This window comes from Amaranthus tricolor, chromosome 10, assembly GCF_026212465.1.
Source record: "Amaranthus tricolor cultivar Red isolate AtriRed21 chromosome 10, ASM2621246v1, whole genome shotgun sequence".
NCBI classification, from domain to species: domain Eukaryota; kingdom Viridiplantae; phylum Streptophyta; class Magnoliopsida; order Caryophyllales; family Amaranthaceae; genus Amaranthus; species Amaranthus tricolor.
In genome coordinates, this window is record NC_080056.1 from 27,336,038 (window position 1) to 27,362,771 (window position 26,734).

General features: G+C 35.4%; 1 protein-coding gene across 1 annotated transcript in view; it reads right to left on the reverse strand.

The window, feature by feature from the left end:
* Nucleotides 1–26,734, reverse strand: part of LOC130824739 (uncharacterized) — a 74,381-nt gene that overhangs the window by 29,466 nt on the left and 18,181 nt on the right. The window lies entirely within an intron of this gene.

Below are 26,734 nucleotides of genomic sequence, written 5' to 3' on the forward strand. Positions count from 1 at the left end.
GGGCTCGTAAGTAATTAATGGTGGCATTTTGCTCTTCAACAATTCTGCTCAAATCACTTGTTTCTCCTTCACCACTTTGAGACATGGTGTTTGTTTTTTTTTTTTTTGCTTTGTGAGTGAACAAAATTAAGGCTCGGAGCGTAGCCTTGGCTCTGATACCAAGATGATATAGGTTGGCTATGTTTTGAACAAGGACCAAACTATATGCACACTTATGTTTCAAGGTTTCGGAATTCAGCAATTAAGGCTGAAAGTTTAGGTTGTATTGTAAAATGTTTTTTTTGTGATTTTTGTGGGTTTTGTAATAAGAAGAACTAAGAAAAGATATGTTGAATTGAACAACTTGAAAATGGCTGATCCAAGGATTAATTTGATACAGATTCACCACAAATTAAAACCAAGGGCTCCTAAGAACACATTCAAACTTTAAGCCAAAAGAATGAAAAGCATAGGAACTTCAACTTACTAAAACCAATCCAAGTTAAAGTAAATTGCAAAGAGAGAACAAAGGAATTTGCTCAAAGGTTGTTTTGTATTCAGAATGTAAAATCAGGTTGTTTATTACAAGAGTTCATACATCCTATTTATACTAAAGCATTCAGCAATGAGTACAAACTTTGAAAATGAAAGTACAACAAAAATGGCAATAAAATACAACAGCTAGTAAAAGAACAAGGAGATTTTTGCTGATTTTGTTTGTTGTCTCTAACAGCTAGTTTTGTTGTCTCTAACAGCTAGTTTTTCTTTGGGATTTGCAAATCATCTCTTCTACATTCTTGGGATTATTTGAGGCTGACTTGTAAGAGATATTATCATAAAAATCCCACTCAATCTTCAAAACATATGGCTGTTGTAACTCAGCTGGTTTTGAAAAATGCAACAGCTCAATTTGGAGAATCTGATTGCTTGTTTTGATCCATGCATTTAATTTTGTAAAGGACATCCCATGAGCAAAATAAATATTAGACTCAATAAAATAAAAATTACAACTCGACTAACTAAACATGAGACATGATTAAGCTTGATCCTAAACCTGGCTTAATCATCTCTAAGACTTTGTTTCATTATAAAAATGAAAATACAAAATAAAAATTAAAGAAGAAGATTTAGTTCATGATTACAAAATTAAAAGACTTCACATTTGAACCTTGAATTTGAGCATCTTCCATATGACGAATCATGGTATTGAACCGGGTTAGCTCATGAGAACTAGATGTAGGTCATCCTACATCAATAAGGATCGATGATCAATGATGAATGAAAGATGAAGAATGAACAAGGATCAATGATCAGTGAATAATGAACGATGAAGAATGAACAAGGATCAATGATCAGTGAAGAATGAATAATGAAGAATGAACAAGGATCAATGATCAATGAAGAACGAATGATGAAGAATGAATAAGGATCAATGATCAATGATGAATGAACGATAAAGAATGAATAAGGATCAATGATCAATGATGAATGAACGATGAAGAATGAACAAGGATCTTTGATCAATGAACAATGAACGATGAAGAATGAACAAGGATAAATGATCAATGAAGAATGAGCGATGAAGAATGAACAAGGATGAATGATCAATGAAGAATGAACGATGAAGAATGAACAAGCATCAATGATCAATGAAGAATGAACGATGAAGAATGAACAAGGATCAATGATCATTGAAGAATGAACAAGGATCAATGATCAATGATGATTGAGCGATGAAGAATAAACAAGGATCAATCATCAATGAAGAACGAACGATGAACAATGAAAAAGGATCAATGATTAATGAAGAATGAATGATGAAGAATGAACAAGGATCAATGAATAATAAACATTGAACGATGAAGAATGAACAAGGATCAATGATCAGTGAAGAATGAACGATGAAGAATGAACAAGGATCAATGATCAATGATGAATGAATGATGAAGAAGGAACAAGGATCAATGATCAATGAAGAATGAACGATGAAGAATGAACAAGGATCAATGATCAATGAAGAATGAACGATGAAGAATGAACATGGATCAATGATCAATGATTAATGAACGATGAAGAATGAACAAGGATCAATGATCAATGAAGAATGAACGATGAAGACTGAAAAAGGATCAATGATCAATGAAGAATGAACGCTGAAGAATGATAAAGGATCAATGAATAATGAACATTGAAGGATGAAGAATGAACAAGGATCAATGATCAATGAAGAATGAACGATGAAGAATGAACAAGGATCAATGATCAATGATGAATGAACGATGAAGAATGAACAAGGATCAACGATCAATGAACAATGAACTATGAAGGATGAACAAGGATCAATGATCAATGAAGAATGAACGATGAAGAATGAATAAGCATCAATGATCAATGATGAATGAACGATTAAGAATGAACAAGGATCAATGATCAATGAACAATGAACTATGAAGAATGAACAAGCATCAATGATAAATGATGAATAAACGATGAAGAAGGAACAAGGATCAATGATCAATGAAGAATGAACAAGTATCAATGATCAATGATGAATGAACGATGAAGAATGAACAAGGATCAATGATCAATGAAGAACGAACGATGAAGAATGAACAAGGATCAATGACAAATGAAGAATGAACGATGAAGAATGAATAATGATCAATGATCAATGATGAATGAACGATGAAGAATGAACAACGATCAATGTTCAATGAACAATGAACTATAAAGAATGAACAAGCATCAATGATCAAAGATGAATGAACGATGAAGAATGAATAAGGATCAATGATCAATGATGAATGAACGATGAAGAATGAACAAGGATCGATGATCAATGAAGAATGAAAGATGAAGAATGAACAAGGATCAATGATCAATGAAGAATGAACGATGAAGAATGAACAAGGATCAATGATCAATGATGAATGAACGATGAAGAATGAACAAGGATCAATGATCAATGAAGAATGAACGATGAAGAATGAACAAGGATCAATGATCAATGAAGAACGAACAATGAAGAATGAACAAGGATCAATGATCAATGAAGAATGAACGATGAAGAATGAATAATGATCAATGATCAATGATGAATGAACGATGAAGAATGAACAAGGATCAATGATCAATGAACAATGAACTATAAAGAATGAACAAGCATCAATGATCAATGATGAATGAACGATTAAGAATGAACAAGGATCAATGATCAATGAACAATGAACTATGAACAATGAACAAGAATCAATGATCAATGAAGAATGAACAAGGATCAATGATCAATGATGAATGAACGATGAAGAATGAACAAGGATCAACAATCAATGAAGAATGAATGATGAAGAATGAACAAGGACCAATGATGAATGAAGAATGAACGATGAAGAATGAACAAGGATCAATAATCATAAAAGAATAAATGATGAACAATGAAAAAGGATCAATGATCATTGAAGAATGAACGATGAAGAATGAACAAGTTTCAATGACCATTGAAGAATGAACGATGCACAATGAACAAGGATCAATGATCATTGAAGAATAAAAGATGAACAATGAACTAGGATGCATTATCAATGAAGAATGAACGATGAAGAATGAATAAGGATCAATGATCAATGATGAATGAACGATGAAGAATGAACAAGGATCAATGATCAGTGAAGAATAAACGATGAAGAATGAACAAGGATCAATGATCAATGAAGAACGAACGATGAAGAATGAATAAGGATCAATGATCAATGAAGAATGAACGATGAATAATGAACAAGAATCAATGATCTAAGAAGAATGAACGATGAAGAATGAATAAGGATCAATGATCAATGATGAATGAACGATCAAGAATGAACAAGGATCAATGATCAATGAAGAATGAACAATGAAGAATGAATAAGGATCAATGATCAATGATGAATGAACGATGAAGAATGAACAAGGATCAATGATCACTGAATAATGAACGATGAAGAATGAACAAGGATCAATGATCAGTGAAGAATGAACGATGAAGAATGAACAAGGATCAATGATCAATGAAGAACGAACGATGAAGAATGAATAAGGATCAATGATCAATGATGAATGAACGATAAAGAATGAATAAGGATCAATGATCTATGATGAATGAACGATGAAGAATGAACAAGGATATTTGATCAATGAACAATGAACGATGAAGAATGAACAAGGATAAATGATCAATGAAGAATGAGCGATGAAGAATGAACAAGGATGAATGAAAAATGAAGAATGAACGATGAAGAATGAACAAGCATCAATGATCAATGAAGAATGAACGATGAAGAATGAACAAGGATCAATGATCAATGAAGAATGAACAACGATCAATGATCAATGATGATTGAGCGATGAAGAATAAACAAGGATAAATCATCAATGAAGAACGAACGACGAACAATGAAAAAGGATCAATGATCAATGAAGAATGAAGGATGAAGAATGAACAAGGATCAATGAATAATAAACATTGAACGATGAAGAATGAACAACGATCAATGATCAGTGAAGAATGAACGATGAAGAATGAACAAGGATCAATGATCAATGATGAATGAACGATGAAGAAGGAACAAGGATCAATGATCAATGAAGAATGAACGATGAAGAATGTACAAGGATCAATGATCAATGCTGAATGAACGATGGAGAATGAACAACGATCAATGATCAATGAACAATGAACGATGAAGAATGAACAAGGATCAATGATCAATGAAGAATGAACGATGAAGGATGAATGAGGATCAATGATCAATGAAGAATGAACGATGAAGAATGAACAAGAATCAATGATGTATGAAGAATGAACGATGAAGAATGAATAAGGATCAATGATCAATGATGAATGAACGATGAAGAATGAACAAGGATCAATGATCAATGAAGAATGAACGATGAAGAATGAATAAGGATCGATGATCAATGATGAATGAACGATGAAGAATGAACAAGGATCAATGATCAGTGAATAATGAACGATGAAGAATGAACAAGGATCAATGATCAGTGAAGAATGAATAATGAAGAATGAACAAGGATCAATGATCAATGAAGAACGAATGATGAAGAATGAATAAGGATCAATGATCAATGATGAATGAACGATAAAGAATGAATAAGGATCAATGATCAATGATGAATGAACGATGAAGAATGAACAAGGATCTTTGATCAATGAACAATGAACGATGAAGAATGAACAAGGATAAATGATCAATGAAGAATGAGCGATGAAGAATGAACAAGGATGAATGATCAATGAAGAATGAACGATGAAGAATGAACAAGCATCAATGATCAATGAAGAATGAACGATGAAGAATGAACAAGGATCAATGATCATTGAAGAATGAACAAGGATCAATGATCAATGATGATTGAGCGATGAAGAATAAACAAGGATCAATCATCAATGAAGAACGAACGATGAACAATGAAAAAGGATCAATGATTAATGAAGAATGAATGATGAAGAATGAACAAGGATCAATGAATAATAAACATTGAACGATGAAGAATGAACAAGGATCAATGATCAGTGAAGAATGAACGATGAAGAATGAACAAGGATCAATGATCAATAATGAATGAATGATGAAGAAGGAACAAGGATCAATGATCAATGAAGAATGAACGATGAAGAATGTACAAGGATCAATGATCATTGAAGAATGAACAACGATCAATGATCAATGAACAATGAACGATGAAGAATGAACAAGGATCAATGATCAATGAAGAATGAACGATGAAGAATGAATAAGGATCAATGATCAATGAAGAATGAACGATGAAGAATGAACAAGAATCAATAATATATGAAGAATGAACGATGAAGAATGAATAAGGATCAATGATCAATGATGAATGAACGATGAAGAATGAACAAGGATCAATGATCAATGAAGAATGAACAATGAAGAATGAATAAGGATCAATGATCAATGATGAATGAACGATAAAGAATGAACAAGGATCAATGATCAGTGAAGAATGAACGATGAAGAATGAACAAGGATCAATGATCAGTGGAGAATGAACGATGAAGAATAAACAAGGATCAATGATCAATGATGAATGAACGATGAAGAATGAACAAGGATCAATGATCAATGAAGAATGAACGATGAAGAATGAATAAGGATCAATGATCAATGATGAATGAACGATAAAGAATGAACAAGGATCAATGATCAGTGAAGAATGAACGATGAAGAATGAACAAGGATCAATGATCAGTGGAGAATGAACGATGAAGAATGAACAAGGATCAATGATCAATGAAGAACGAACGATGAAGAATGAATAAGGATCAATAATCAATGATGAATGAACGATGAAGAATGAACAAGGATGAATCATCAATGAAGAATGAGCGATGAAGAATGAACAAGGATGAATGATCAATGAAGAATGAACGATGAAGAATGAACAAGGATCAATGATCAATGAAGAATGAATGATGAAGAATGAACAAGGATGAATGATCAATGAAGAATGAACGATGAAGAATAAACAAGCATCAATGATCAATGAAGAACGAACAATGAACAATTAAAAAGGATCAATGATCAATGAAGAATGAACGATGAAGAATGAACAAGGATCAATGAATAATGAACATTGAACGATGAAGAAAGAACAAGGATCAATGATCAGTGAAGAATGAACGATGAAGAATGAACAAGGATGAATGATCAATGATGAATGCACGATGAAGAAGGAACAAGGATCAATGATCACTTAAGAATGAACGATGAAGAATGAACAAGGATCAATGATCAATGATGAATGAACGATGAAGAATGAAGAAGGATCGATGATCAATGAACAATGAACGATGAAGAATGAACAAGGATCAATGATCAATGAAGAACGAACGATGAAGAATGAATAAGGATCAATGATCAATGATGAATGAACGATGAAGAATGAACAAGGATCAATGATCAATGAAGAATGAACAATGAAGAATGAATAAGGATCAATGATCAATGATGAATGAACGATGAAGAATGAACAAGGATCAATGATCACTGAATAATGAACGATGAAGAATGAACAAGGATCAATGATCAGTGAAGAATGAACGATGAAGAATGAACAAGGATCAATGATCAATGAAGAACGAACGATGAAGAATGAATAAGGATCAATGATCAATGATGAATGAACGATAAAGAATGAATAAGGATCAATGATCTATGATGAATGAACGATGAAGAATGAACAAGGATATTTGATCAATGAACAATGAACGATGAAGAATGAACAAGGATAAATGATCAATGAAGAATGAGCGATGAAGAATGAACAAGGATGAATGAAAAATGAAGAATGAATGATGAAGAATGAACAAGCATCAATGATCAATGAAGAATGAACGATGAAGAATGAACAAGGATCAATGATCAATGAAGAATGAACAACGATCAATGATCAATGATGATTGAGCGATGAAGAATAAACAAGGATCAATCATCAATGAAGAACGAACGACGAACAATGAAAAAGGATCAATGATCAATGAAGAATGAAGGATGAAGAATGAACAAGGATCAATGAATAATAAACATTGAACGATGAAGAATGAACAAGGATCAATGATCAGTGAAGAATGAACGATGAAGAATGAACAAGGATCAATGATCAATGATGAATGAACGATGAAGAAGGAACAAGGATCAATGATCAATGAAGAATGAACGATGAAGAATGTACAAGGATCAATGATCAATGCTGAATGAACGATGGAGAATGAACAACGATCAATGATCAATGAACAATGAACGATGAAGAATGAACAAGGATCAATGATCAATGAAGAATGAACGATGAAGGATGAATGAGGATCAATGATCAATGAAGAATGAACGATGAAGAATGAACAAGAATCAATGATGTATGAAGAATGAACGATGAAGAATGAATAAGGATCAATGATCAATGATGAATGAACGATGAAGAATGAACAAGGATCAATGATCAATGAAGAATGAACGATGAAGAATGAATAAGGATCAATGATCAATGATGAATGAACGATGAAGAATGAACAAGGATCAATGATCAGTGAATAATGAACGATGAAGAATGAACAAGGATCAATGATCAGTGAAGAATGAATAATGAAGAATGAACAAGGATCAATGATCAATGAAGAACGAATGATGAAGAATGAATAAGGATCAATGATCAATGATGAATGAACGATAAAGAATGAATAAGGATCAATGATCAATGATGAATGAACGATGAAGAATGAACAAGGATCTTTGATCAATGAACAATGAACGATGAAGAATGAACAAGGATAAATGATCAATGAAGAATGAGCGATGAAGAATGAACAAGGATGAATGATCAATGAAGAATGAACGATGAAGAATGAACAAGCATCAATGATCAATGAAGAATGAACGATGAAGAATGAACAAGGATCAATGATCATTGAAGAATGAACAAGGATCAATGATCAATGATGATTGAGCGATGAGGAATAAACAAGGATCAATCATCAATGAAGAACGAACGATGAACAATGAAAAAGGATCAATGATTAATGAAGAATGAATGATGAAGAATGAACAAGGATCAATGAATAATAAACATTGAACGATGAAGAATGAACAAGGATCAATGATCAGTGAAGAATGAACGATGAAGAATGAACAAGGATCAATGATCAATGATGAATGAATGATGAAGAAGGAACAAGGATCAATGATCAATGAAGAATGAACGATGAAGAATGTACAAGGATCAATGATCAATGATGAATGAACGATGGAGAATGAACAACGATCAATGATCAATGAACAATGAACGATGAAGAATGAACAAGGATCAATGATCAATGAAGAATGAACGATGAAGAATGAATAAGGATCAATGATCAATGAAGAATGAACGATGAAGAATGAACAAGAATCAATAATATATGAAGAATGAACGATGAAGAATGAATAAGGATCAATGATCAATGATGAATGAACGATGAAGAATGAACAAGGATCAATGATCAATGAAGAATGAACGATGAAGAATGAATAAGGATCAATGATCAATGATGAATGAACGATGAAGAATGAACAAGGATCAATGATCAGTGAAGAATGAACGATGAAGAATGAACAAGGATCAATGATCAGTGGAGAATGAACGATGAAGAATGAACAAGGATCAATGATCAATGAAGAACGAACGATGAAGAATGAATAAGGATCAATAATCAATGATGAATGAACGATGAAGAATGAACAAGGATGAATCATCAATGAAGAATGAGCGATGAAGAATGAACAAGGATGAATGATCAATGAAGAATGAACGATGAAGAATGAACAAGGATCAATGATCAATGAAGAATGAATGATGAAGAATGAACAAGGATGAATGATCAATGAAGAATGAACGATGAAGAATAAACAAGCATCAATGATCAATGAAGAACGAACAATGAACAATTAAAAAGGATCAATGATCAATGAAGAATGAACGATGAAGAATGAACAAGGATCAATGAATAATGAACATTGAACGATGAAGAAAGAACAAGGATCAATGATCAGTGAAGAATGAACGATGAAGAATGAACAAGGATGAATGATCAATGATGAATGCACGATGAAGAAGGAACAAGGATCAATGATCACTTAAGAATGAACGATGAAGAATGAACAAGGATCAATGATCAATGATGAATGAACGATGAAGAATGAACAAGGATCGATGATCAATGAACAATGAACGATGAAGAATGAACAAGGATCAATGATCAATGAAGAATGAACGATGAAGAATGAATAAGGATCAATGATCAATGAAGAATGAAAGATGAAGAATGAACAAGAATCAATGATTAATGAAGAATGAACGATGAAGAATGAATAAGTATAAATGATCAATGATGAATGAACGATGAAGAATGAACAAGGATCAACGATCAGTGAAGAATTAACGATGAAGAATGAACAAGGATCAATGATCAGTGAAGAATGAACGATGAAGAATGAAGAAGGATCAATCATCAATGAAGAACGAACGATGAACAATGAAAAAGGATCAATGATCAATGAAGAATGAACGATGAAGAATGAACAAGGATCAATGATCAGTAAAAAATTAACGATCAAGAATGAAATGGATCAATGATCTGTGAAGAAAGAACGATGAAGAATGAACAAGGATCAATCATCAATGAAGAACGAACGATGAACAATGAAAAAGGATCAATGATCAATGAAGAATGAACGACGAAGAATGATAAAGGATCAATGAATAATGAACATTGAAGGATGAAGAATGAACAAGGATCAATGATCAGTGAAGAATGAACGATGAAGAATGAACAAGGATCAATGATCAATGAAGAACGAACAATGAAGAATGAACAAGGATCAATGATCAATGAAGAATGAACGATGAAGAATGCACAAGGATCAATGATCAATGAAGAATGAACGATGAAGAATGAATAAAGATCAATGATCAATGATGAATGAACGATGAAGAATGAACAAGGATCAATGATCAATGAACAATGAACTATGAAGAATGAACAAGCATCAATGATCAATGATGAATGAACGATGAAGAATGAACAAGGATCAATGATCAATGAACAATGAACTATGAAGAATGAACAAGCATCAATGATCAATGATGAATGAACGATGAAGAATGAACAAGGATCAATGATCAATGAACAATGAACTATGAAGAATGAACAAGCATCAATGATCAATGAAGAATGAACGATGAAGAATGAACAAGGATCAATGATCAATGAAGAATGAACGATGAAGAATGAACAAGGATCAATGATCAATGATGAATGAACGATGAAGAATGAACAAGCATCAATGATTAATGATTAATGAACGATGAAAAATGAAAAAGGATCAATGATCAATGAAGAATGAATGATGAAGAATGAACAAGGATCAATGAATAATGAACATTGAACGATGAAGAATGCACAAGGATCAATGATCAGTGAAGAATGAACGATGAAGAATGAACAAGGATCAATGATCAATGAAGAATGAACGATGAAGAATGAATAAGGATCAATGATCAATGAAGAATGAACGATGAAGAATGAACAAGAATCAATGATCTACGAAGAATGAACGATGAAGAATGAATAAGGATCAATGATCAATAATGAATGAACGATGAAGAATGAACATGGATCAATGATCAATGAAGAATGAACGATGAAGAATGAATAAGGATCAATGATCAACGATGAATGAACGATGAAGAATGAACAAGGATCAATGATCAGTGAAGAATGAACGATGAAGAATAAACGATGAAGAATGAACAAGGATCAATGATCAGTGAAGAACGAACGATGAAGAATGAATAAGGATCAATGATCAATGATGAATGAACGATAAAGAATGAATAAGGATCAATGATCAATGATGAATGAACGATGAAGAATGAACAAGGATCTTTGATCAATGAACAATGAACGATGAAGAATGAACAAGGATGAATCATCAATGAAGAATGAACGATGAAGAATGAACAAGGATGAATGATCAATGAAGAATGAACGATGAAGAATGAACGAGGATCAATGATCAATGAAGAATGAATGATGAAGAATGAACAAGGATGAATGATCAATGAAGAATGAACGATGAAGAATAAACAAGCATCAATGATCAATGAAGAACGAACGATGAACAATGAAAAAGGATCAATGATAAATGAAGAATGAACGATGAAGAATTGAGCCATATCAGCTAGGCTCACGTGAGGAAAACAACAATAAGCCAAAAGCTAGCAAGGAATCAATCAACAACAACAAGAAACACAACAACCGAAGCAATGTTGTTGGTTCTGATTTTGATGATAATGCACATGGTTCTGTACTAAGACCTTCAACATGGAGTCTTGATGATTCAAGTTCAAACCAAGACATGCCAACAAAGGGTGAACTAATTAAGGAAGGCCAAGACTCAAGAAACAACCCAAAGAAACCAACAGCAACCCAAGATAAGAAGCATTCTGACCATCAGCAGCTCATGACCAACCCCACTGACCAGGCCACCTTGGCGGGCCTGTACAGACGAACCCTAAGCCCATGGGATGACGTGGAGGGCATAATTGGAATCTCCACACTAGGACCTAGCCATCATGGTCCAAGGGTCCTACGCGTGATCATTGGAAGCATGTGGAAAAGTGAGGCAAAGGTCACACAGTCAACATGGTCAGTAAGCTCGAATATGCAACAGCTTCTGACCACTGACCAGGCCAGCTTGGCAAGCCCATCCGGACACGACCTGAACCCGTATGCTGACGTGGAGGGTAGGTTTGGAATCTTTGCACAAGGGTCTAGCCACCATGGTCCAAGAGCCCTCTTGAAAGTCACCGGAAAGACATTAAAATCAGAGTACAAGGTCGCGTAGTCAACAGCTGCTGCATAGTCTTCATTGTTCTGTTTTAAGTGTTCTTAGGCGTGTGTATTAGCCACGTGTAAATATAGCCGTTAATAACCGTTAGGCCTTCATGTAATTAGCCTACTCCTCATTCATAGCTTATAAATAGGTGATTCATGCATTGTAATGGACGTTGATTGTTGAATAAAATTCCAAATTTCAGAAAACTTCAAGTGTTTGAATTTTTCTTCAATTGCTTGCAATTGGGTTACTTGGGCCAGCTTGCCCTCCATTGAACGTGCATCCTCTTGATCAGTCTTCAAGATTGCACTTCAACCTATCCAAGAACATTGATCATTCCCTTGATTAATCAAAGGAATTTGTCATTGTTGCGTTGAAAAGGGGCTTGGCAGTCCAACCCTTGACAAAGCACTGTGTTCAGTCTTGGAATATCCTCCATATATCTTCGTGTCCAATCCATTCCATTGCATTCACCACGCACACATACATCAATTGGTATCAGAGCAAGGACGTGTAGGGCTTGAATTTCATCCTCATTCATTGGTGAAGACGAATTCTTTGCTTAAACAGTCAGAGGAATCAAGAATTCAGAGATTAGGGCGATTTTCTGTTCGTGTTCGATTTCAGTGGCGAATCTCTACAAATTTCGGTTGTTTTTCTTCCTTTTGTTTAATTACTTTGTAAATTAGTGTTCCTGCATATAATCCGTTGCATTTCCATTACATTTGATTGGTAATTTGTGCGTGCATTGTCTGATAATCACAAGAGCATTCTGAAAACCCTAAAGAACTCAGTTCTTGAAGGGGTATTCTGCAATTGGCGATTTTTCTTTGCGTATCTGTTAAAATTTCATTTGAATTAATCAATATAGGATTGCATTTACATCACCATTGCATTTTTGTTTACAAATTGATCGAATTTGTGGATTGGGTTCTGCAAACAATCACAGAAGAACACCTCTTCAATTCTGATTTGCATAACATTGCATTTTGCGATTTCATTTTTGCATTATTTGTCTAAATTTCATGCTGAATTAGTTAAAATAAATTTGCATTTACATTATCATTGCATCTTGTTTACAATTTGATTGTAACTGTGACTGCACATTACATACCATCACAAAAAATCACATTGCTGTTCTGATTTGTGTGATATTGATGTTCATAACTGAATTTTCATACCAGCTCCTGCATATTTGGTTGCAATCAATAATAACTAAGGAATTTGCATTTAACAAATCATCTAAAGAACTAAGTAATTGCTGTTAATTCATTGCAAGGAAGGCTGCACAGAACACAATTGTTAAAATCTGATTTTCTGTTGTAAAACAGAACCATTGTGCCTTCATTTCTAATTCTTGCATATTTTGTTGTAATACATAGTAAAATAACCAAATTGAAAATTAGCAAAATTCATTTAAAGTACAAGGTGACTATTATTGTTCATTTCAAAGCAAAATTGTGCACAGACACAATTGTTCAATCTGAGTTCTGTTACAAAACAGAACAAGCTTACTGCATTCGTTTTTTTTTCATTCCATTTACATACATCAATTGCTGCACTATTTCTTCCTTTGCATATTTGGGTTTAAGTCAACAATTCATCATAATTACAAGATACTTACTGCTATTTCATTTAAAGAAAATTCGTGTAAAAAAATTCAGAAGCCAGATCACAACAGTTGCTTGTTGTGCACAGAACCAGCTTGCTGCATTCAGTTCATCATTGCATATTTGCATATTGCATAGCCTTGTGTGTTTGCATTCATATAGATCATCATGAATTTAGAAGAAAAATTTGATGCATTAGTAAATATGGTCACTCATTTGAGTTTAACTGTTAATGAGTTGAAGAACACCACACCACAGTACCCATCAACTCCACAACCTAACCCTAACCATGAACATGCAAAAGAGGATAAAACCATGAGAATTGATATACATGAATTTGATGGCACATCTCATGATCCGGAGGTGTACATTGCATGGGAGAAAAGGGTAGAACGTTATTTTGAATTGAGAGACACCCACCCAGCCCATCAGTACAAGGTTGCAAAAGTAAAATTAACAAAGCTAGCTGCAACTTGGCTTGAAGGAATTCAAAGGCAAAGAAAACGTGAGAATAGACCTAAGATTCATTCATGGGAGAAACTTAGGAAACGCCTTAGGAGAAAGTACATTCCCACTAATTACAAACAACAACCCTACACCAAGTGGAGTACTTTGAAGCAAGACCCTAGGACAGTAGCTAAGTGTATGCAAGAAGGGGAAAGCTTGACTGTCCTGAGTAAAAAAAAAACGAACCAGAAGCGAGGAAGGGTGGAAGGCTCCTAGGAGGGCTGAAGGAAGACCTAAGGGAGACGATTGAGGTGATGGAGAACTTGCACTATGAAGAGGCTTGTAGTAGTGCATTGATATTAGAAAAGTCAGCAAGAAGAAGGGCTGCACCACTTGCACACACCTTCAACAAAGCACGAGAAACCAGTAGCTACAAATTGAATACACATACCCCTGCTGACAGTAAAGGACCTGCTGCACAGCACTCCCCTACAATTAGGGAAACACAGCAGTATGCACCCATTGTTAAGACTATACATGTTGATAATGTTGAAATAAACAACCCGCCCTTGCAAGCTTTATCTACATATGTTGATAATGTTGAGATGCATGGATTTTACTTCATAGAAGGTGAGATTACACAACCCTTTGACAGCAAGAGTACACACCCTCACAACACCATCACTAGTCCTTACACAGGGAAGGAAACACTGATATAGGTTGGCTATGTTTTGAACAAGGACCAAACTATATGCACACGTATGTTTCAAGGTTTCGGAATTCAGCAATTAAGGCTGAAAGTTTAGGTTGTATTGTAAAATGTTTTTTTTTTTTTTTGTGATTTTTGTGGGTTTTGTAATAAGAAGAACTAAGAACAGATATGTTGAATTGAACAACTTGAAAATGGCTGATCCAAGGATTAATTTGATACAGATTCACCACAAATTAAAACCAAGGGCTCCTAAGAACTGAACCATATCAACTACGCTCAAATGGAGATAGCAACAAAGACCCAAGAAGCAACCCAAGAGAAATGGAAGTCAACAACATCAAGAGCAACAAACACCATATTGATGAATTTCAAAGGGTTTGTATAGCTTCTGACTTTATGCACATTAGACCATTATCTACACATGACAATGAGATCAAGATAAACAAGGAAGATCATGAATTAATTATGGGAAAACAACGGCAAGAGTTTGAAGCATCAATTGAACACAGAAGACCTGCAGCAAGCCAAGATCAGAGACATCAGCAGCCTCTGACCAATTCAGCTGACCAGGCCACTTTGGCGGACCTGTACAGACGAAACCTGAGGCCAAGGGATGACGTGGAGGACATATTTGGAATCTCCACACTAGGGCCTAACTACCATGGTCCAAGGATCCTATGCATGATCATTGGAAGCACGTGGAAACTAGAGGCAAAGGTCACTCAGTCAACAAGAATAACCAGCTCAAACAGCCCACAGATTCTGACCATTGAGCAGGCCACCTTGGCAAGCTCACCTAGGCGTGACCCGAACCCATTGGATGACGTGGAGGGTAGGGTTGGAATCTTTGAACAAGGGTCTAGCCACCATGGTCCAAGAGCCCTCTTGAAAGCTCATGGAAGGGCATTGAAATCAGAGTACAAGGTCGCGTAGTCAACAGTTGCTGCATAGCCTTAATTATTCTGTTTTGAGTTCCTTTTAGATGTGTGTATTAGCCACGTGTAAATATAGCCGTTAATAACCGTTAGGCCTTCATGTAATTAGCCTACTCCTCATTCATAGCTTATAAATAGGTGATTCAAGCATTGTAAACACACGTTGATGATTGAATAAAATTCCAAATTTCAGAAAACTTCAAGTGTTTGAATGTTTCTTCAATTGCTTGCAATTGGGTTACTTGGGCCAGCTTGCCCTCCATTGAACGTGCATCCTCTTGATCAGTCTTCAAGATTGCACTTCAACCTATCCAAGAACATTGATCATTCCCTTGATTAATCAAAGGAATTTGTCATTGTTGCGTTGAAAAGGGGCTTGGCAGTCCAACCCTTGACAAAGCACTGTGTTCAGTCTTGGAATATCCTCCGTATATCTTCGTGTCCAATCCATTCCATTGCATTCACCACGCACACATACATCAATTGGTATCAGAGCAAGGACGTGTAGGGCTTGAATTTCATCCTCATTCATTGGTGAAGACGAATTCTTTGCTTGAACAATCAGAGGAATCAAGAATTCAGAGAACTAGGGCGATTTTTGTTCGTGTTCGATTTCAGTGGCGAATCTCCATCAATTTCGGTTGTTTCCTTTCTTTTTGTTTAATTACTTTGTTAATTAGTGTTCCTGCATACAATTCGTTGCATTTCCATCACATTTGTTTGATCATTGTGCATACATCAAGCTGATATTCACGAAATTGTCAGAAAACCCTAAAGAACTCAGTTCTTGAATGAGTTTCTGCATTTTGGTGATTTCATTCGTGATTTCTGTATAAAAATTCAATTGATTAAATTTCATTTGGTAAATAAAAGATTGCATTCACGTTTCATTGTATTTTGCGTGCAATTTGATTGTAATTGTGGCTGTATACTGCAAACCATCACAGAAGAACACTTCTTCAAATCTGATTTGTGTGACATTGCAATTTGTGATTTTATTTTGCATATCTGTCTAAATTTCATTTTGAATTAGTTAAAATAGAGTTATATTTACATTGTCATTGCATTTTTGATTTCAAATTATTAGTGATTGTGGCTATACATTGCATATCATCACAGCAATCACTTTGCTGTTCTGATTTGGGCAATATTGATAGTCATAGCTGATCTTTTCATACCACCTCATGCATATTTGATTATAATCAACAATAACTAAGGCATTTGCATTTAACAAACCATATAAAGAACAAGTAATTGCTGTTCATTCATTGCAAGGAAAGCTGCACAGAACACCATTATTAAAATCTGAGTTCCTGTTGTAAAAACAGAACCATTGTGCATTCATTCTTAATTCTTGCATATTTGGTTGTCATACATTGTTAAATAACAAATTCAAGTTAGCAAATTAATTGAAAGTGCAAGGTGATTGTTTTTGTTTCAGTTTAAAGCAAATTGTGCACAAAACACCATTGTTCCAATTTGATTTCTGTTGCAAAACAGAACAAGCGCTGCACCAATTCTTTCTTTTGCATGTTTGTCTAAAAAATCAACCATTCATTATAATTGCAAAGTATTTACTGCTATTTGCGTTCAAAGAAAATTTGTGTACAAAAATTTTCAGAACACCACAGTTACTGTTGAAACAGAACAGTGTTGCTGCATTTCATCCCATTGCTGCATTCATTCCCTATTTGCATATTTGTGTATATTGTGTTGCATTCATATAGATCATCATGAATATGGACGAGAAATTTGATGCTTTAGTAAATATGGTCACTCAATTGGGTTTAACTATCAATGAGCTTAGGAACACAACATTCCCATACCCACAGCAACCACCACACCAAGACCTTAACATTAAGGCTACAAGGGAAGACAAGACTATAAGGGTTGATATACATGACTTTGATGGCACATCTCATGATCCGGAGGTGTACATTGCATGGGAAAAAAGGGTAGAACGTTATTTTGGATTGAGAGACACCCACCCAGCCCATCAGTACAAGGTTGCAAAAATAAAATTAACAAAGCTAGCTGCAACTTGGCTTGAAGGCCTACAAAGGCAAAGGCAACGTGAGAATAGACCTAAGATTCATTCATGGGAGAAACTTAGAAAACGCCTTAGGAGAAAGTACATTCCCACTAATTACAAACAACAACCCTACACCAAGTGGAGTACTTTGAAGAAAGACCCTAGGACAGTAGCTAAGTGTATGCAAGAAGGGGAAAGCTTGACTGTCCTGAGTAAACAAGACTCACCTGTTGGCAATAGGGCAGCTGCACATTTTCCTCACAGCAGTACTGCACAGCACTCCTCTAAAATTAGGGAAACACAGCAGCATGCATCCATTGTTACGACTATACATGTTGATAATGTTGAAATAAACAGCCCGCCCTTGCAAGCTTCATCTACATATGTTGATAATGTTGAGATGCATGGATTTTACTTCATAGAAGGTGAGATTACACAACCCTTTGACAGCAAGAGTACACACCCTCACAACACCATCACTAGTCCTTACACAGGGAAGGAAACACCTACGCATCTATTAGGAAAGAAGGAGTGTGATGCCAAGGATGATAGTGTTAGACACATAACCAAGATAACCTTCTATAAAACCATTAAACTACATGGAATACTTCAAAATGTTAATAGTTATAATGTTTCTAATCTCCCTAGCACCCTTTTGAGTAATTTCTGTACTATATTGAGCACAAGGTGTATATTCCGTGTTGCATATGACCCTCAAACGCACAATCAAAACAAAATACCATATGAGACATTGAGGAATGCCTTCAATACATCAATACAGCAAAACACAAGAGATGAGCACAAAACAGTAACTCATGAAGGCTTTGCACATAGTGGCTATCCTCATCTGCATTTTGAACATTTCTCATTTGCATGCATGTATGACCTTAATCCTTGGAATGCTACTACCTTAGTTCATTTATTTTTGCAGAACAAAGGTGCATGGAACACAAGGAAGCTAATAAGCACAGTTCCATACACTGCTGCTCAGGTTCAAACAGCAACAAATGCATGCCCTGTTGATGCAGCTAGCAGCCATGTTTCACCCTACCACACGTGCTTAGAATTGAGGACAATTCTTTTTCAAGAAGGGGGGATTGAACCATATCAACTACGCTCAAATGGAGATAGCAACAAAGACCCAAGAAGCAACCCAAGAGAAATGGAAGTCAACAACATCAAGAGCAACAAACACCATATTGATGAATTTCAAAGGGTTTGTATAGCTTCTGACTTTATGCACATTAGACCATTATCTACACATGACAATGAGATCAAGATAAACAAGGAAGATCATGAATTAATTATGGGAAAACAACGGCAAGAGTTTGAAGCATCAATTGAACACAGAAGACCTGCAGCAAGCCAAGATCAGAGACATCAGCAGCCTCTGACCAATTCAGCTGACCAGGCCACTTTGGCGGACCTGTACAGACGAAACCTGAGGCCAAGGGATGACGTGGAGGACATATTTGGAATCTCCACACTAGGGCCTAACTACCATGGTCCAAGGATCCTATGCATGATCATTGGAAGCACGTGGAAACTAGAGGCAAAGGTCACTCAGTCAACAAGAATAACCAGCTCAAACAGCCCACAGATTCTGACCATTGAGCAGGCCACCTTGGCAAGCTCACCTAGGCGTGACCCGAACCCATTGGATGACGTGGAGGGTAGGGTTGGAATCTTTGAACAAGGGTCTAGCCACCATGGTCCAAGAGCCCTCTTGAAAGCTCATGGAAGGGCATTGAAATCAGAGTACAAGGTCGCGTAGTCAACAGTTGCTGCATAGCCTTAATTATTCTGTTTTGAGTTCCTTTTAGATGTGTGTATTAGCCACGTGTAAATATAGCCGTTAATAACCGTTAGGCCTTCATGTAATTAGCCTACTCCTCATTCATAGCTTATAAATAGGTGATTCAAGCATTGTAAACACACGTTGATGATTGAATAAAATTCCAAATTTCAGAAAACTTCAAGTGTTTGAATGTTTCTTCAATTGCTTGCAATTGGGTTACTTGGGCCAGCTTGCCCTCCATTGAACGTGCATCCTCTTGATCAGTCTTCAAGATTGCACTTCAACCTATCCAAGAACATTGATCATTCCCTTGATTAATCAAAGGAATTTGTCATTGTTGCGTTGAAAAGGGGCTTGGCAGTCCAACCCTTGACAAAGCACTGTGTTCAGTCTTGGAATATCCTCCGTATATCTTCGTGTCCAATCCATTCCATTGCATTCACCACGCACACATACATCAAGAACACATTCAAACTTTAAGCCAAAAGAATGAAAAGCATAGGAACTTCAACTTACTAAAACCAATCCAAGTTAAAGTAAATTGCAAAGAGAGAACAAAGGAATTTGCTCAAAGGTTGTTTTGTATTCAGAATGTAAAAATCAGGTTGTGAATTACAAGAGTGCATACATCCTATTTATACTAAAGCATTCAGCAATGAGTACAAACTTTGAAAATGAAAGTACAACCAAAATGGCAATAAAATGCAACAGCTAGTAAAAGAACAAGGAGATTTTTGCTGATTTTTTTTGTTGTCTCTAACAGCTAGTTTTGTTGTCTCTAACAGCTAGTTTTTTCTTTGGGATTTGCAAATCAGCTCTTCTATCTTCTTGGGATTATTTGTGGCTGATTTGTAAGAGATATTATCATAAAAATCCCACTCAATCTTCATAACATATGGCTGTTGTAAATCAGCTAGTTTTGAAGAATGCAACGGCTCAATTTGGAGAATCTGATTGCTTGTTTCGTTCCATGCGTTTTAATTTTGTAAAGGACGTCCCATGAGCAAAATAAATATTAGACTCAATAAAATAAAAATTACAACTCGACTAACTAAACATAAGACATGATTAAGCTTGATCCTAAACCTGGCTTAATCATCTCTAAGACTTTGTTTCATTATAAAAATGAAAATACAAAATAAAATTTAGAAGAAGATTTAGTTCATGATTACAAAATTAAAAGACTTGACATTTGAACCTTGAATTTGAGCATCTTTCACATGATGAACCATGGTATTGATCCGGGTTATCTCATGAGAACTAGATGTAGGTGATCCTACATCATCCTCCCCTTCTTTGGAGAAGCTTGACCTCAAGTTTGGTAACATATCCTCCTCATGGAATGGAATTAAATCTGCAACATTAAAAGTAGAGGACACACCATAGCTACTAGGTAGCTCTAGTTTGTAAGCATTGTCATTTACTTTCTCCAAAATTTCAAAAGGTCCATCAATTCTAGCGCTTAACTTTGATTTTCTTTGGATGGGAAACCTATCCTTTCTCAAGTAAATCCATACTAAGTCACCTTCTTTGAAAATCACCTCTTTTCTCTTTTGATCCACTCTTTCTTTAACCTTCTCATTCATTTTCTTAATCCTTTCCACAACTTTCTTATGCACCTTTTGAATTTCATTAGCTCTCAACTCGGCATCGTGACTAAACTTCAATGGTGTAGGAAAAGGCGTAAGGTCTATAGGGGTTAATGGGTTAAGGCCATAAACCACAAAGAAAGGAGAAAACCCTGTGGTCTTGCTAGGAACACGATTATAAGCAAATTCAGCATGTGGTAGCAATTGTTCCCATTGTTTAGGATTCTTAGTAATGAGAGCACGCAACAAGGTTCCTAAGGTCCTATTGGTTACTTCGGTTTGACCATCAGTTTGGGGGTGGCTAGAACTACTAAAGTTAAGCTTTGTTCCCATTTTTCTCCACAAAGTAAGCCAAAAATGACTAAGAAACTTTGAATCTCTATCACTCACTATGCTTCTTGCTATCCCGTGTAGTCTTACTATCTCCTTAAAGTAAAGGTTAGCAATATTAACGGCATCATGAGTAGTATGACAAGCAATGAAGTGAGCCATCTTAGAAAACCTATCAACAACAACCATGATGGAATCCTTATTGTTAGAGGTTCTAGGAAGTCCAGTGATGAAATCTAAACTCACATCCTCCCATGGGTTTTGTGGCGTAGGAAGAGGTTGGTAAAGACCTTGAGATGTTTTGTGGGCTTTGGCTTTTAGACATTGCACACATCTCTTGATAACATGAATGACATCCTTAGCAAGCTTGGGCCAGTAGAAGGTCTCACTTACTAAAGCTATGGTCTTCTCTTCTCCAAAATGTCCTCCAAGTCCTCCTTCATGATACTCCTTAATCAAAGTCTCCCTAACACTATGTCTAGGCACACACAATTGGTTTCCTCGAAAAAGATATCCTTGGAAGATGTAAAAAAGTCCTTGAGGCTTATTATGGCATTTTTCAAAAACTCCGCCAAAATCAACATCATCAATATAGCATTCCTTTAACAATTCCATTCCCACAACCTTAGTATTCAAAGTACTCAAAAGCAAGTATCTCCTAGATAAAGCATCAGCTCCGGTGTTTAGTTTACCCGCTTTGTGTTTAATGGTGAAATGAAAGGTTTGTAGGAACTCGACCCACTTAGCATGTCTAGATTGAAGTTTGTGTTGGCTTTGAATGAACTTTAAGGCCTCATGGTCAGAATGTAACACAAATTCTTTGGCAATCAAGTAGTGTCTCCAATGCTCTAAACATCTAATGATAGCATAAAACTCCTTATCATAAGTTGAGTATTTCCTCTTAGCATCATTGAGCTTCTCACTAAAGTAAGCAAGGGGTTTGTTGTTTTGAGTAAGGACACCTCCAATACCTACCCCAGATGCATCACACTCTACTTCAAAAACATCATCAAAATTAGGCAAAGCTAGAACAGGTGCGGTGGTAAGTTTGTTTTTGATGGTGTCAAATGCTGCTTGTGCTTTGGAATTCCACTCAAAAGTCTTAAGTTTTGTGAGTTCGGTGATAGGGGCCATGATTGAGCTAAAGTTTGGGACAAACCTCCTATAAAAAGAAGCTAAACCATGAAATGATCTAACTTGGTGAATGGTGGTAGGGATAGGCCAGTCTCTAATAGCTTCAACTTTCTTTTCATCCGCTTTTATCCCCTCAATTGACACAATAAATCCAAGAAACTTAACTGACTCCGAAAAGAATTGACATTTCTCCAAGTTACCATATAACTTCTCCTTAGCTAGCACACTAAACACTTGACGTAAATGATCAACATGTTCATCTTCACTTTGACTATACACCAAAATATCATCAAAATAAACCACTACAAAGTGACCTAAAAAAGGCTTCAAGGTTTGGTTCATAAGTCTCATAAAGGTAGAAGGTGCATTAGATAAACCAAAGGGCATAACTAACCATTCATAAAGTCCTTCCTTAGTCTTAAATGCGGTTTTCCACTCATCCCCCTCATGGATTCTAACTTGGTGATATCCACTCCTAAGGTCAATCTTAGAGAAAACTTTAGAACCATATAGATCATCTAACAAATCATTAAGTCTAGGTATGGGAAATCTATACTTGATAGTGATTCTATTGATGGCTCTACTATCCACACACATCCTCATTTCTCCATTCTTTTTAGGCACAAGTAAAGTAGGAACGGCACAAGGACTTATGGATTCTCCAATCAAACCTTTAGCTAACAAATCATCAACTTGTCTCCTAATTTCTTCAGTTTCCTTAGGATTAGTCCTATAGGCTGGTTTGTTAGGCAATGAGGAACCGGGAATGAAATCAATTTTATGTTGTATATCCCTTTTAGGTGGAAGTCCGTTTGGTATTTCATTAGGAAAAACATATGCAAATTCATCAAGCAAAGGTTCAATCAAAGGGTGATCATGCAAAACAGATTCAGTTTCATCATTTAGCAATAACAATTCTTTTCGTTCCTCAAATTCATGTTGTTCACTTTTAAGTATAGGAATTAAAGAATGAAAATTAGTTAAAGTTGCTTGCAATTTAGAATTAGCATTAGGTGCATATGGTGCTAAAGTTATCTTTTTGTTATTTAAAACAAAAGTATGTGTGTTTTTAAAACCATCATGCATAACTTTCCTATCATACTGCCACGGCCTACCTAATAAAACATGACATGCATCCATAGGTATAACATCACATAAAAGACTCTCCTTATAACTATTACCAATGGAAAATGAAAGCAAAACTTGAGAGTTTACAGGAATACCTTTGTTTTGATTCAACCATTGAATCATGTATGGCTCGGGATGTGGAGTGGCGGTGAGATTAAGCTTGTCCACCATGGTCTTTGAAGCGACATTAGTGCAACTTCCTCCATCAATGATAAGCGAACAGATCTTACCTTTAACCGTACATTTCGTGTGGAATATTGCTTCCCTTTGTGGGTTTGGATCTTTGGCTTTGACCCCACTAAGAGCTCTTCGCATAACCAATAATTCTCCTTCATCCGGATATATCATTTCTTCATCAAGTTCAGCATCATCACAGAAATCCTCCTCGCTTTCCTCTTGATGATCATCAAATTCAACCAAGTTCACCATTTTCCGGTTTGGGCATTCGGAAGAAATATGTCCTAGGCCTTGACACTTAAAACATCTCCTAGGTGTGAATGAATTGGTGTTTGGTTTGGTTGTATTGGGCATGCTTAGGGGCTGCTTTGAATTATTGTTTTGCAAAGCTTTTGAATCTTGTGAATGGGCTTTAGAATAGGAATGGGGAGTGTTCTTTTGGTAGGAATTAAAATTGGTCGTTCTTGTTGAAGTGAAACGTGAGGTTTCCTTCATTTTAGTTCTTTGTTGTTTATCCACTTTATGTGCAAGGTTAATTAAATCATCAAGGCAAGCATAAGGTTGTAATTCAACAATGTTTCTGATTTTTGAATCTAAACCATTTAAAAATCTTACCAAAGTTTGATGATCATCCTCCTTAAGGTCGCATCTCATGATCATTGTCTCGAACTCTCGACCATACTCTTCTACACTCCTGCCATCTTGTTGTAGATGTTGAAGTTTGGTGAAATTCTCTTGCATGTAGTATGAAGGCAGAAACTTTTCCTTCATTTGCTTTTTCATCTTTTCCCATGATCTAATCTTGTCTTTCCCTTCTCTTTCTCGTTTTGCACATTTGCTAGCCCACCAAGTAGAAGCATATTTGCGCAATTTTAATGCTACTATCTTTACCTTCTTTTCTTCATCTGTATTCTTGTAATCAAATACTCTTTCAACAGTTCTTACCCATTCAAGGAACTCATCTCCATCTAATCTTCCTTCAAATTCTGGAATGTCGACTTTAAGATCATCTCCACGGCTTGTTTGCCTATTAACTTTAGGACTTTCAGATTCATAATACCCACCTTCCCTTAAGGTGCGTTTTAGATCTAAAAACTCTTTAAGTTGGGTTTGTAGGTATTTAATGGTGGCATTTTGCTCTTCAACAATTCTGCTCAAATCACTTGTTTCTCCTTCACCACTTTGAGACATGGTGTTTTGCTTTGTGAATGAACGAAATTAAGGCTAGGAGCGTAGCCTTGGCTCTGATACCAAGATGATATAGGTTGGCTATGTTTTGAACAAGGACCAAACTATATGCACACGTATGTTTCAAGGTTTCGGAATTCAGCAATTAAGGCTGAAAGTTTAGGTTGTATTGTAAAATGTTTTTTTTTTTTTTGTGATTTTTGTGGGTTTTGTAATAAGAAGAACTAAGAACAGATATGTTGAATTGAACAACTTGAAAATGGCTGATCCAAGGATTAATTTGATACAGATTCACCACAAATTAAAACCAAGGGCTCCTAAGAACACATTCAAACTTTAAGCCAAAAGAATGAAAAGCATAGGAACTTCAACTTACTAAAACCAATCCAAGTTAAAGTAAATTGCAAAGAGAGAACAAAGGAATTTGCTCAAAGGTTGTTTTGTATTCAGAATGTAAAAATCAGGTTGTGAATTACAAGAGTGCATACATCCTATTTATACTAAAGCATTCAGCAATGAGTACAAACTTTGAAAATGAAAGTACAACCAAAATGGCAATAAAATGCAACAGCTAGTAAAAGAACAAGGAGATTTTTGCTGATTTTTTTTGTTGTCTCTAACAGCTAGTTTTGTTGTCTCTAACAGCTAGTTTTTTCTTTGGGATTTGCAAATCAGCTCTTCTATCTTCTTGGGATTATTTGTGGCTGATTTGTAAGAGATATTATCATAAAAATCCCACTCAATCTTCATAACATATGGCTGTTGTAAATCAGCTAGTTTTGAAGAATGCAACGGCTCAATTTGGAGAATCTGATTGCTTGTTTCGTTCCATGCGTTTTAATTTTGTAAAGGACGTCCCATGAGCAAAATAAATATTAGACTCAATAAAATAAAAATTACAACTCGACTAACTAAACATAAGACATGATTAAGCTTGATCCTAAACCTGGCTTAATCATCTCTAAGACTTTGTTTCATTATAAAAATGAAAATACAAAATAAAATTTAGAAGAAGATTTAGTTCATGATTACAAAATTAAAAGACTTGACATTTGAACCTTGAATTTGAGCATCTTTCACATGATGAACCATGGTATTGATCCGGGTTATCTCATGAGAACTAGATGTAGGTGATCCTACATCAAACACCTACGCATCTATTAGGAAAGAAGGAGTGTGATGCCAAGGATGATAGTGTTAGACACATAACCAAGATAACCTTCTAT